Source organism: Leuresthes tenuis, unplaced genomic scaffold (assembly GCF_036924035.1).
Source record: "Leuresthes tenuis unplaced genomic scaffold, fLeuTen1.0.hap1 SCAF_21, whole genome shotgun sequence".
NCBI classification, from domain to species: Eukaryota; Metazoa; Chordata; class Actinopteri; order Atheriniformes; family Atherinopsidae; genus Leuresthes; species Leuresthes tenuis.
The window spans coordinates 18,417,862-18,430,021 of record NW_027325375.1 but is presented as its reverse complement, the minus strand read 5'-3'; the positions used below and the strand labels follow the sequence as shown (position 1 = coordinate 18,430,021).

The following is a 12,160-nucleotide window of genomic DNA, read 5'->3' as shown; positions in this document are numbered from 1 at the left end:
TCTTATTTAGTTAAAGTCAATATGCTGGTTTATACTTCTGTTAAAGTTATAGGCTTGAACAATTACATTCTACAACCTCCGGGTCATTATTTTGCTAATGTGCCTTGTATGGAAAACTAGGATATCATGCTCTAATGGATGGTGGGAAATCTGGGGCTATGCTGCGCAAACAGGATTTCAAATGTCACAAAACTGATCACACACACACACACACACAACACCACACATTCTCACATCAAAATAGGTCCTAAATCAACAAAAACATGCATTACGGATTATCCTCAAAATCCATATGAGTCATAATCTCCTCTACGAGTCAAACTTTCTTGCAAGACTTCAACCTCTGTTTACCGTTTTGTACCTTCTCCCCAACCTCTCTAAAAATATTGTGCATTGCCTCAGCTAGAGAAAGAGCAACTCACATTTGTGAGAAGAATTCCTGACATCTTCAGCCCATGCTTTGCCAGACACAAAGTGCAAATAATCCCACACAGTGGAAGCTATCCAGACTTCATGAACTGAGTTCTGCTGCAGGATCTTCATTTGTCAGGCCATTATCGGAATAATTTAAGGCAAAATGTACTGTTGCATCAGTCAGTTGCCCACTGACTTCACTAGTCGCTGTAAAGTTTGGGATAAACACATTTCTTTTTTAAGTGTTTTATAATTATGAAATGAAGCAACTCCGTACAATGTAACCCTCAAGTTGATGTTTGCTCTGACAGCCTGTTACAGCTCAAAGCTTTGAATTGTTGTTTCACACATTCGATATTGTGCGTCACTGGATTACATAAGAATATTTCAGAACACACAAGAATCTAACTGTTCACATGCAGCTGCCTGAAAGGCACTTTGTGACAATAAAATATGAGGTCTGATATATGTATGTGCATTTTGTTTCTGTATTGCATCACTGCTGTGCTGAATTACCACAGCTCCAATTACTGGTATCACGCATACACAAACGCCGTCTTTCCCTTATAAACTCAGTCTCAACAACCCCCCCACCCCCCACCCCCATCCCCCCACCCCCCACACACACACAGAGGTAGACTTTTACAGACATTTGGGGAGTGTTGGGCTGCTGATAACAGGTGTAATATATTTCTAATGAGACAGCTGCCCCGCTGCAGAGCTGCTAATTCTCAATATTCAGCTGAACAGCAAGACACTCTTCAGCTCGGCAGGAAACATGGACACATACAGGGAAAGAGAGGGTGAGAGAAAATTCAAGGAATTGTTACCTGTCTAACAGTAATAGAGATAATAAAGCAATAATTAGACCGAGCGAGAGAGTTATAGGTTGTAAGCTGATTTTAGCAGCATTATCTGCCACAGAGGACACAAACAAAGCTTGCTTAATCAACAAGCACAAATCAACAGCAATGTCACTGCTCAGGAACGCAAATAGGACTCGAACGCACAAGCACTGTAAAAATAAAGATGAGAGAGCAAATCATGAGCAAAGAGGGTAGAATTTTTAACTAATAGGCATCGCAGTGAAACCTCATCAGGTGAACGGCTGCATTGAAGACAAAGTATTTTTCTATTAGAAAAGTTCATTTTTAACTATGTGAAAATCTGCACTAAAACAGAATGAAGGGTTTATATTTACACTAATCTGAAAGACGCAATGCAAGGGAAAAAAATAACCCTAAATCTCAGCCAGTGTCTCGCCCAATTCTTACTCAAGATCTGTGATGACAGAGCCAGAGTTCCATCTGACAATGAAATCTGGATCATTCAGATATGCAAATTATTATTAAAAAAATACTACTTTTTTTTTTATGACTTCCTTTTCATGATGCAGTGCTATTTTTCATGAGTCATGCACAGCAGTGGAGCAGGCAGATATGTCGTACAGTCAGTAAAACATAATGCAGGTGCATGTTCTGTCAACACAGTGGCCATGTTTCCGTTGGCTGTTTCTTGGAATAAATCTGATACCGCAGCTTAGCCGTTTCGTGTAAAAGGCCTCGTCACTGGAGATTATCTGGCATTTCCTCAGGGTGCAAATTTTCGTGAAAGCGTGTAGGTATGTTTGATACTGTGGATTTTTTTTTAACAACGTTGGTACTTTTCTCACTCTGTACAAACTATATTTGCACCTAAATGAATGTGGCTGATGTACAATTGAAATTTAAGATATACTGCGTCTGAAGGTGCAAACATGGTCACATCGGCATTACAGGGCATGCTGTGGGCTTGTATATTTCACCTTGCACTTGTGCATTTTTTCGTCATCCATCCTAAAACAAACTATATTACATAGAACTAAACTTTCAGCTCCATGCTGCTGAGCAGTGCTGCCTGTTATGTACAATAAGCAACTTCTTCATCTTGCACACTGTTGCTCCTGTCAGGCTGGTTCAACCCTGATATGCATGTTAACGTTGCAGAAATTTGAAGTATATTTCTGTCCCTTGTTATCACTTTCGTTAGTTATAGTTTCACAGGTCACTGAACTGCATTGAGCTGTCTGTTCCAGCAGTAACATAGACATATTTTTTCCAGGCACACATGTGACCGATGCATTTTCATTAGGAGGTCATCCAACTTGGTGGATACATTATAATTTGTGCGTGTGTGTCTGTTCGAGTGTGAGCGAGGGAGAGGGGGGGGGGGGGGGGGGGGGGAGGGGGGGGGAGGGGGGGGAGTGACGGAGATGGCAAATTCTAAAAGAGCAAAGGTGAGAGATGTGTTGCTGTACCCTGAGGAGTGAAGTGACAGCAGGTTGCTAAAGAATTGATGAGTACAGAGGGAACATGTTTCACCTCAGACATTTCCTGCTGTGATACATGTCCTCCATGATGACTTCCTGTCATCAATATCATTACATCCTGCTGAGGTGTGTTGAGAAAGGTATCCTTCCCACACTACACTTTGCCAAGACACAGTGCGCATGGATCTGAGAGAGAAGAACATGTTCTTGTGAAGGGCAGGAGAGGACAAATCTACAAGTGGTTTTCGTCGTGCTTATATAATAGCCTAATTCCTGTGATGAATTCTTACCTCAGTAGAATAGAAATTTGAGATGAATGAGAAGATAACTTTTTCAGCCTGGAAGATCCATTTAAGGAATAATACATTTTATCATATATGAAAAAACAAAGATATGTATCCTTTTTCTATTGTAATCGTTTTAAACCAAGATGGACCAAATGTGGAAAATTCCATATCACGCATTAAAGTCAGAATGATGTAGACTCTTTACAGACAACTTCAGAACAATGGCAAGTTAAAATGTAGGTGGAAGGATTCTAGGACAACTCTCAAGAAAATGCCTCTGATGTATTAACCTGCCTACAATTGTCAAAACAGTATCAATAGGCGCTCTGTGAGAGAGCAAATTATATTTCAGTGCTTGACTAAAGGAGAGTTATTCCAATACTACACCACTGTCCTGTTAAATCAAAGGATACCCAGTGGAAACAAGAAGCTTTCAGCAGGAAACCGATGAATCAAACTCAGATCTAATAGATCAGAGGCAAACTTGATCTCAGCTAAAGAATAGAGGCTTTGAGGATCTTCAGCAGCTAACCTGTGTTAAGAAGGGAAAGTATTTCTGCCAGAAGTTCAGACTCAAGGACTCACATGAGATAACAACAACAGCTACACAAGAAAAGAAATACCGAAAGTGCTGTTTGAAAAGGAGGGGGAAAAAAGATCCAACATTATCCCCCTCAAAAATATTTTTCCGACTTCTCACCTTTTCTCGTGCTTTCCCTCGACCCTTCTGCCTCTCCATTCACCCTCTCAGCTTTAACCCTTTACAGAAAACTACATGACAGCAACAAGTAAAACGATAACAAATATACCAATAAAATTCTTAAATCTACAGAATTTTCAGCTAACCAAACTGTTACAAACCAAAATGATCGATTAGTGGAAAATATAATATATAATAATTAAAACATAATCATCAGATTAAATCAGTCATGAAGTAGCCATTGGCTGAACTTGGGCGAAAGTCACTTGGATAAAATCTGCTTCCTTCAAACAAAAAAAATGTGTTAATAATAATAATAAAACTATATTACATCACTATGTTTTATTAGAGCTGCATTTAAGAGCCTTTGACTTTTAACAGAGTACTTTTACAGTGGGATATTGCTACTTTTAAGTGATGGTATTTAGTCACTCATTGCTATTTTCAGTAAATGTATCTCGCCGCTCATTCAGAAAGAGAGTTACAATGTATGTGTGATATTTATATTTCACGCAAGACTGGACTAAGCATCAAAACGACAGTATGAAGTATGAAGAGTGGTATATCATAGTCCTTAACAGTGTTCTCACATAATCTTACCATGTCGCTTAACAACTCATGTGAGCACGCCGAGCCCCTAGTGGTCGTGTGAAGTGTAGCAGCAGTCAAGGGGAGCAGGTTTAGATATAACCTTTCTGCACATCTGTGCTTATAGAACAGTGCGTTATACTGCGAAGATTTAATTGCATAACAGTAACAGTGCTGATGTTATCAATTCAAGAAAACGTGAGGCCTCCCGCTCAACAGCGCAGAGAACCTGCGGCACACAAAACTGATACACAGTCAGAAGTATAGCTACAGTTCAGCAGCTCAGTTCCAGATCAGATACTTCTCTCTCATTCATTTGCCCCCACAGCTAATTACTGTTGATAAAATAACAGAATAAAAATGGTAAATGACAAAGTAAAAGTTTGAACAATACTTTTATCCATTCAGTTAATAATGCACCCTGTAAGATTTCTCTAAAAAGCTGATCGTATGTCAAATTCACTCAGCCCTAACATGTCTGTCTGCCAGCGTGACTGCAGCAGAAAATTATACATAGTACTAGGTCGACAGAGGTCAGACTTTCATCTCTAGATTTTACAGGCACCAAGAGCGTAATTCACACTTTACGCTGAGTTGTTCATGTAACTGCCCTTTTCATGTGTCTCTCCATGTCCCAACAGCCATCAATAAATTTGCGTGAAGAGAAAGAAGAAAGAGATGATCCATCTTGCAGGTCTGTCACTGGCCTGTAAGAAGCTCAGCAAATCATTGCATTTGCTGATCTTAAGCAGGATGCAATGATTGGTTGGATTACCAGATTCTCTTCTTGTTTACCCTTGCTCCTGCACTCACTCTGTGCCTTGATTGCGCTTCACCTAAATCTATAGAGGGCTGCAGGAACAGAGAGCGAAAGCTTCTTGAAGCAAGCAGATACCACAGAGATGGCAGAGAGAGAGAGAGAGAGCAGCAACGTAAACCTTCCACAACATGTAGTGCAACAGGAGACAGGAAAAAGAAGACAGTATCAGAAAAGACTACAAAAAAAAAATCGGACAAAGAAAGAAGTCAAACAAAGAGTCAATGAAAGGATAGCTTTTCCAAGATGGCTATAACTGTGAGAATCACTAGGGCTAAGAACTCGCAAAGTGGTTCCTTTTTTTTTTTTTTGCTGGACAGGAAATTTGTTTTGTGGAGAATATGCCGTTTTCATTATAATTCAGATGGTGCATCATTATAGCAACGCTGTGTATTAGTCAACAACTGTGTTCAGCATTATTCATGTAAAGCCAAGGCTAACCAGATGCTCCTCCAGCTGACTTAGTGCGTGTGCAAACATTGTCGAGGTGTAACTTTGGAGGAAGCTCTAAGGGGAGGGGAAGGGTGTTTTTTTTTCTCCTGTGTGGTTTCATATATCCCGTTTTCTTGCTCTGAGAATACATCATCCTCAGCAGGTTTGTAAAAGGGGCTTTACTTAAGCAAATAACACAAAAAAAATTCCCCCAACACTGCCCATATTGTATATTTGTTTTCTAGTCTTAATATGTACTGTATATAGTATAGTATCAAACTGATATTTTACCAACAATTCACAAACAAATTTGCACTTTTTTTAGCAGAGAATACCTTGAAAAGAGTTAACAACAGCCACTGTTTACCTTTTGATCTAGTTGGAAAACTAGCCTGCACATTCACGCATATCTTGTCAAGTGTTTAGTAGTTTACGTGTTAATGGCTTGGAATTGTCCCATAAACACAATGTGGCTCCGCTAATTTGATATATTACTAAAGTGATAGTGCAAGGAGTCTATTCTATGATGACACATACAAATAATATGATGAACAAAAGGACAAAGACCACAAGGCCAGACTATGTTCATATTAGGACAAATTAAAATGCGTATAAACAGAGCCTCCCAGGCAGCCCAGACTTTAGATCATTTAAATGGATTGCAACCAGTTAAAGAAATAACATTAGCACTACTGTATCCAAATAGAAGAGAGGCTGAAAGTGTGTATCCAGAGCCAACTGTACCTGACTTTTACTGTCTTTAGTAACCATAGAAACAGAAAGATTTAAAAACAGGAAGGTGGGTGAACTAGGAAGACTGGACCCTTGCAATGCAATACAATGTAGATGGATAGATGCAGAGATGGATCAAATCTTTGCCTGCAGAATACACAGAGTAGACGGTATATCCACAACAGCCCTAACACCACTTAGCAGCACATGAGGGTTTAGAAATATTCACTCTGGAAATGTCAGGAATTAAAGTTTTGATCAGCTAAAGGATGTTACTTTAAATGTCAACTGCTGATAGGGCCTCACTTCCATGCTAATTCAGGGCAGATAAACAGCTTATAGGATAAAATAATAATGTGCGGATTTGACATCGGCAGGCTTTGGCTTGACCTTTAAAGATCCAGTGTTTTAAGCACCACCTTTATTTTTAGTTTAGGTGAAAAAGCTCCCAGACACAAGGTGCACAACCAAAAGCATTTTGGATATCTATGTGACAAAGTAGGTGAGTGACACCATTTGTCACCAAATGCAACATATTTACAACAGTCTGTTAACTATATTTGTTTGTTTTGGCTTAATCATTTTAGATATATATAAGTCAGTTGTCAGTAGACACAAACAATCCCAGGTTTGTTTGAGTTATGCTTTCCATTTAATTTTAGCTAAAATACATCAACATCTGTTAAACCAAGACGCAAATTTAGTTAACTCGCTTTATTGTTTAGAACTGTTTAATTATTTAGTTTTGTGTACTCACCATGTGTCCCAGAAACACAGAATTACTTCCTGTATTTATCGCGTTTGACTTAATTTGTGACATCACTGGAAGAGACTAAGTGTGAGGGAAGATATTTGGGTTTGAGGTGTCCTGCAAATTAGTACATTCAAACCTACAGAGAATTGAGTTATCTGTCTAGGTGGAAGAGTCCAAGGAAGTCATTTTATGATGAGGATCCGAAGGGTATTTAAGACCTTTTATGAGAGCAAGGAGAGGGCCATGGTCATGTAGCTGGGTGCATGTAGCTTAGTCATAGTTTGTTTGAGTTCAGTTATGTTTACTTTGACAAGTTAACTGTAAGTTCTGTAGTTTTTGTTCATCCATTTTTGTATTTCTGTTGTTGCAACACGCACTCTGTTAATAAAAACCTGGGTTTCTGGAAGCCATTTGCCTTCTGCCACTTATTCAGCCACTCTGGCTTCACGACTATCTCACACTCTATATTAGGATCCTAATAACCCAAACAACTTGTGCCATCAACTTTCAGTGTACAAGTAGTTTGTGAGAGCCAAGAAAGACCCGATTTCAATTCTCATTATTCTGGGATTCTTCTTCTCTCTTCTGTCATTTAGCAGTATTCTAACGTTAAAACACTCTGTGCCATAGTCTCTTTGAGCCTTACAATAAAAAGCTCATTTGAATGTTAAAAATCATGATGCACCATCTTACGAATGATTGCCATAAGAAGGTAAATAAATGTACATATCATACATAGTGAAGATAGAGTTTGGTGTTTTATTAAAAGAGACTTTGAACTTCCGATTACAGCCTACCTTTACAGTCCAATGCTGTCTTGCTTACAAGCACCAAATTATCTAATACAGTGATTCAACAACTTTTAAAGCTGTGTACATGACTATTTCTGTGCAACAAGTGAGCATAAACAAACGGTGAACAAACCGAATGGGGAAAATGTCGGACAAAACAAAAGACAGTGCTGGAATTCGTTCTTTTCTTTTCTTTTCTTTTTTTGACTGAAAATCATGTATCTACATCTATCCTGTTAAATCCAAACCAAATATTTACCCCATCTCCTTTTTTTTCTTTTCCTTAGTAATTCATGGCATTTACATTGCTCCTTGGCAAACTTCATTTAAACAATGAAAAGTCTATTAACACAGCAGCTGTAAATGTTCACACATCAAGGTTAGCTGGTTTTGCTTCTGTGAATCATCCATTAATGTTTGCAGTGTTGGACTGGAACAGTCAAATGGTTACAGGTGTTTACTTTCCCAAAAGATCATACATGTCAGTGGAGTATTTTGCAACACTTTAATGTTTATAGCAATTACACACAAAAATAAATAAATTAAAAAAAAAACTTTTCAATGACGAGACATTGTACACTTGAATCTGCATTGAATAAATTGATTTTGACCAAGAATTTGACCAGGGATACAATATTTCCATTTCAGTAACAACATAAAGGCTTATGAATATGAATCGCAACCCTACCTAATCCTAATGGACATTTCCCACCTCTCACAGTCCACAGATCCTTCATATTATAGATCTTGAATAGGAATTTAAAACCAGCAACACTGGCCCCTTACAATCATTGTTCCTAATGGTCATTTGTTGATCAAGCATTAGAGAACTATAACTGAAGATGTTATAGTTAACATCACTATGTTAACTTTAACAGCACCTTCAGTTGCAAAGCCTATCAATAAAGGTGGAAAAAACACTACAACATTACTATGGCTTTTTAAATTGGGTATGTCTCAGTTTAAATTAACCATGATTTAATAACTCTAATGGCCAATTTCCTAACTGATAAAAGAAGTAATACGGAAGCCTTTATTATAAATTTGGTTCCCCAGGGAAAATTATGTAGCATAAAACTGCTTATAAATCCAAAACAGTACAGTTTATCTGCAAAACAGATATGAATGCGTGTCTGTGTGTTCATGCATGTAGGAGAGCTTCAATTTCAGAAATATGCCCTCTGAACAGTTTGCTGATTAAAGCATTTAAAGAAAATTAGCCCCACAGCCATCATAAATCTCCTGCCTTTTCTTTAATGAATGCCGCAAAGCTAACATTTGCTTCTTATTAGCATATGAAAAGTGCCACCTTCACTGTCATTACATACCTACATTGAACAAACTAAATTAAAAAGGAGATAAAACATTTTTGAGTTTTGGTTATAAGAAGTTTGTGTTGACAACTTCATATGAATTTGTACATAAAGTGCGACAAACTGTCTGAAGTGAAGTAGCTTATTTAAACCTTGGAGAACCTTCTCTCTGATTACAATGTTATTATGCATCAGCAAATGACACCGAGTCACGATGCTCTCTCATCTCGAATGATCCCTATGAACTCAGAACTATCATTTATCACTTCAGTGGCTAATGAGATATGATGCTAAATGAGAACAAGAAAGCTTTATGGACTGAAGACAGTAGAGTTGGTGTTTCAGTTTGATGAATATTTGGCTTTTTGGGAGTAAACAATCATGCCTCAGATGGCTGCTGAGGCAGAAGGGAGGAATAGAGCAACTTCTGTATGGCATTCACAAAGGCTCCAACTTAATGGAAGTTTGAATTACCATTTAAATAGGATTTCTTTTGGGGGAAGAGGAGGCGTCATACAGAAAGATAAATTACATTGTAAACAATGTCAAAACAGTTTAATGACACATATGAAATCAAAGCACACACCCCGTGCTTTCTTAGCTACTGAGTGATATAAAGAGTGGAGTGAATAAAAAATGAGGCAGCCTGAGGAAAAAAGCAGCTCTGCAGACTTGTTTTGTCTGCGGCTGGGCCTGCACTTTTAATTGACTTGAATAAAAAACTCAATTACAGCATTCCGGCCACCGGAGGGAGAGAGAGCAAGTGACAGAGGGAGGAAGTGAGAGGAGGATAAGAGGGAGGGAAGGAAGCAAAGAGAGGAGTGAATGAAGCATGAGAGAGGAATGAAGGAGTTATTGGGTCAGAATGGCACCTCAGGGGAAGTCAGGGCAGCAGACAAGCTTTTCTACAGGCCAGTCTGTCTATGGGAATTACACCTGCCTAAGAGGTGGAGGAAAATAGACTAAAAAAAGAGTGGGGGGAGAAGATAAAATGCTTTGTCAGTACCTTCAAAGGGTTTTTATGCATTTATTGTCATATGTCCTCAACTATTCTTCTGAGACTGAGATACTGATTGAAGGTGAGGGGCATTAAATCAAGTGAAATCAGTAAGCAGAATCACTCAGCTGAGGCACTGATTTAGCCTCCACAGAAGTTGACAGGCCTTGTGCTAGTAGAGTATTGAAATGCAGAACATGAATAGATAAGAAGGTAACACAAGAAATGGTGAGCGTGATGCAAGGAGAAAGAAACTTTGTAAGATTCTTTGTAAGGAGAAACCTCATGACCACACAGCGATACTGTCAGGGTGATAACAAATGACTGACTACAGGTCTGTTGGCAGATTAGTGTGTGTGTGAGCACATGGATTTTCACATTTTGTTATGTGTAGGTATGTTGCAGCTGTGGGAGTGATGGTAATAGTGACGGGAGGGGAGTTGAGGAAGACTTCCCGATATCTCGAACAACAGATTCTTTGTCAGCCTACAGCACTAAATGCAATGTTTGCGGACAGTGTGCCAATATTTCCGCTTTGTGTGTCTTTGTGTGTGTTTGGACAGCAAGCTGTTGTTCCCATGGTTGTGTGTTATTGATTAGTCATCTCTGTGGGCAATAGGAGCTGTTATCAGGCCTGACATGGAGACAGACGGGGGTGGATGATGCATGGGACGGGAAAACTGTTCAGACGCAAAGATAATGGAGCTACACACACATACACACACACACCGATGCGTACACATACATGCTGTAAAGCTGGATGGGTACACACTGCCACATGCTTCCACAGATTCTTGCACACAGAATAGACCTATTACACAACTGAGCGCAAATGTATTGGCAGCAATAGATTTGTTTTCAGCACCATGGACAGCACTCTAAATCTTGAGCGATGCCAGTACACAGTGCATATGGCTAATGATTATCTATGGTGGTGCCGGCAACTATAATCAGCCATTACTCAGGGAAGTTAAGTGTAAATGCCCTCAAATACCACAATAAGCTTTTCAAGACAGTTCTAAGAAGTGGACAGAAAAAAAAATGAAGGCATACTGTGATGCCCAGTGCTTCTCCTGATCAGGATGCATGCAGCAAGGATCCTGGTACTCACCTAAGAGATAAAGAGAGAAGCAGGGAGAGAAGGGAGTCAGAGCCAAAAAATTACACAATACAAAGCCATGTATAAGAAAGTAAACATTGATAACACATACACATACAATCAGACTTCGGTCTCTGTGAAGACACCTATGAATTAAATGTTTTAACTAGCCTATTAAGCAATTCATGATCACCAGAACTAATCAGCCCCAACCCAGTAACTAATACCTTTAACCTTAAACTTTAAATCAAATCTTAAACCTTAAGGGGCCCAAAAGTCACTCAGCACATGCGTGTACATACATGTACAGTCTACAATGTAGCATGAGAAACAGGACAAAAGAAAGAGTAAATGAACAAGAGTGAATCCCTAGCTTTATTGAGCTGGCAAGCACTGGAGAGAACACAATGACTTGTCTACTGAATGCTGGCCAACTTATATCATTTCAGCAATCCTATCAGTAAATGAAGAAAAAATTAAAAGCATCTAGTTCTAAGAGGAGTCCTTGAGACTTGATGTGGAAGGACCTTTTCTTTGTGCGACCCAAGAAAGTAACTCTTCTCATGCACTTATTTGCTGTGCTAAACAGACAATCAGAATGAGTTCTCACACTAACAGAAACGACAGCACTATTTTATATTGAATCGGCTGAAAAAAAGACATTGACTGAGTCCAGCAATTGCAAAGAGGTTCAAGCACCACAAATACAAGAGAGATAGATGTTCACAAACGCTCAGGATACAACCTCCGAAAATTGGTTATATATTTGTAACTATGGTGAAGACTGTAAATATGGAACAAATCATTTAAACGGCTGATGAGATTTTCAATCAAAATTCCTCACAGTGGGACTACAATATCCCTCGGTAGCAAACATGTGATAAAAGACATGTTCCACAATCTAAATAAATGTCCAGTGGGAAAAATG

At 38.9% G+C, this 12,160-nt stretch overlaps 1 protein-coding gene across 3 annotated transcripts in view; it reads right to left on the bottom strand.

Moving 5' to 3' along the window:
* The window catches only part of cadm2a (cell adhesion molecule 2a), a 227,110-nt gene that overhangs the window by 164,601 nt on the left and 50,349 nt on the right, over nt 1-12,160 (bottom strand). The gene's annotated exons all lie outside the window — the stretch shown is intronic.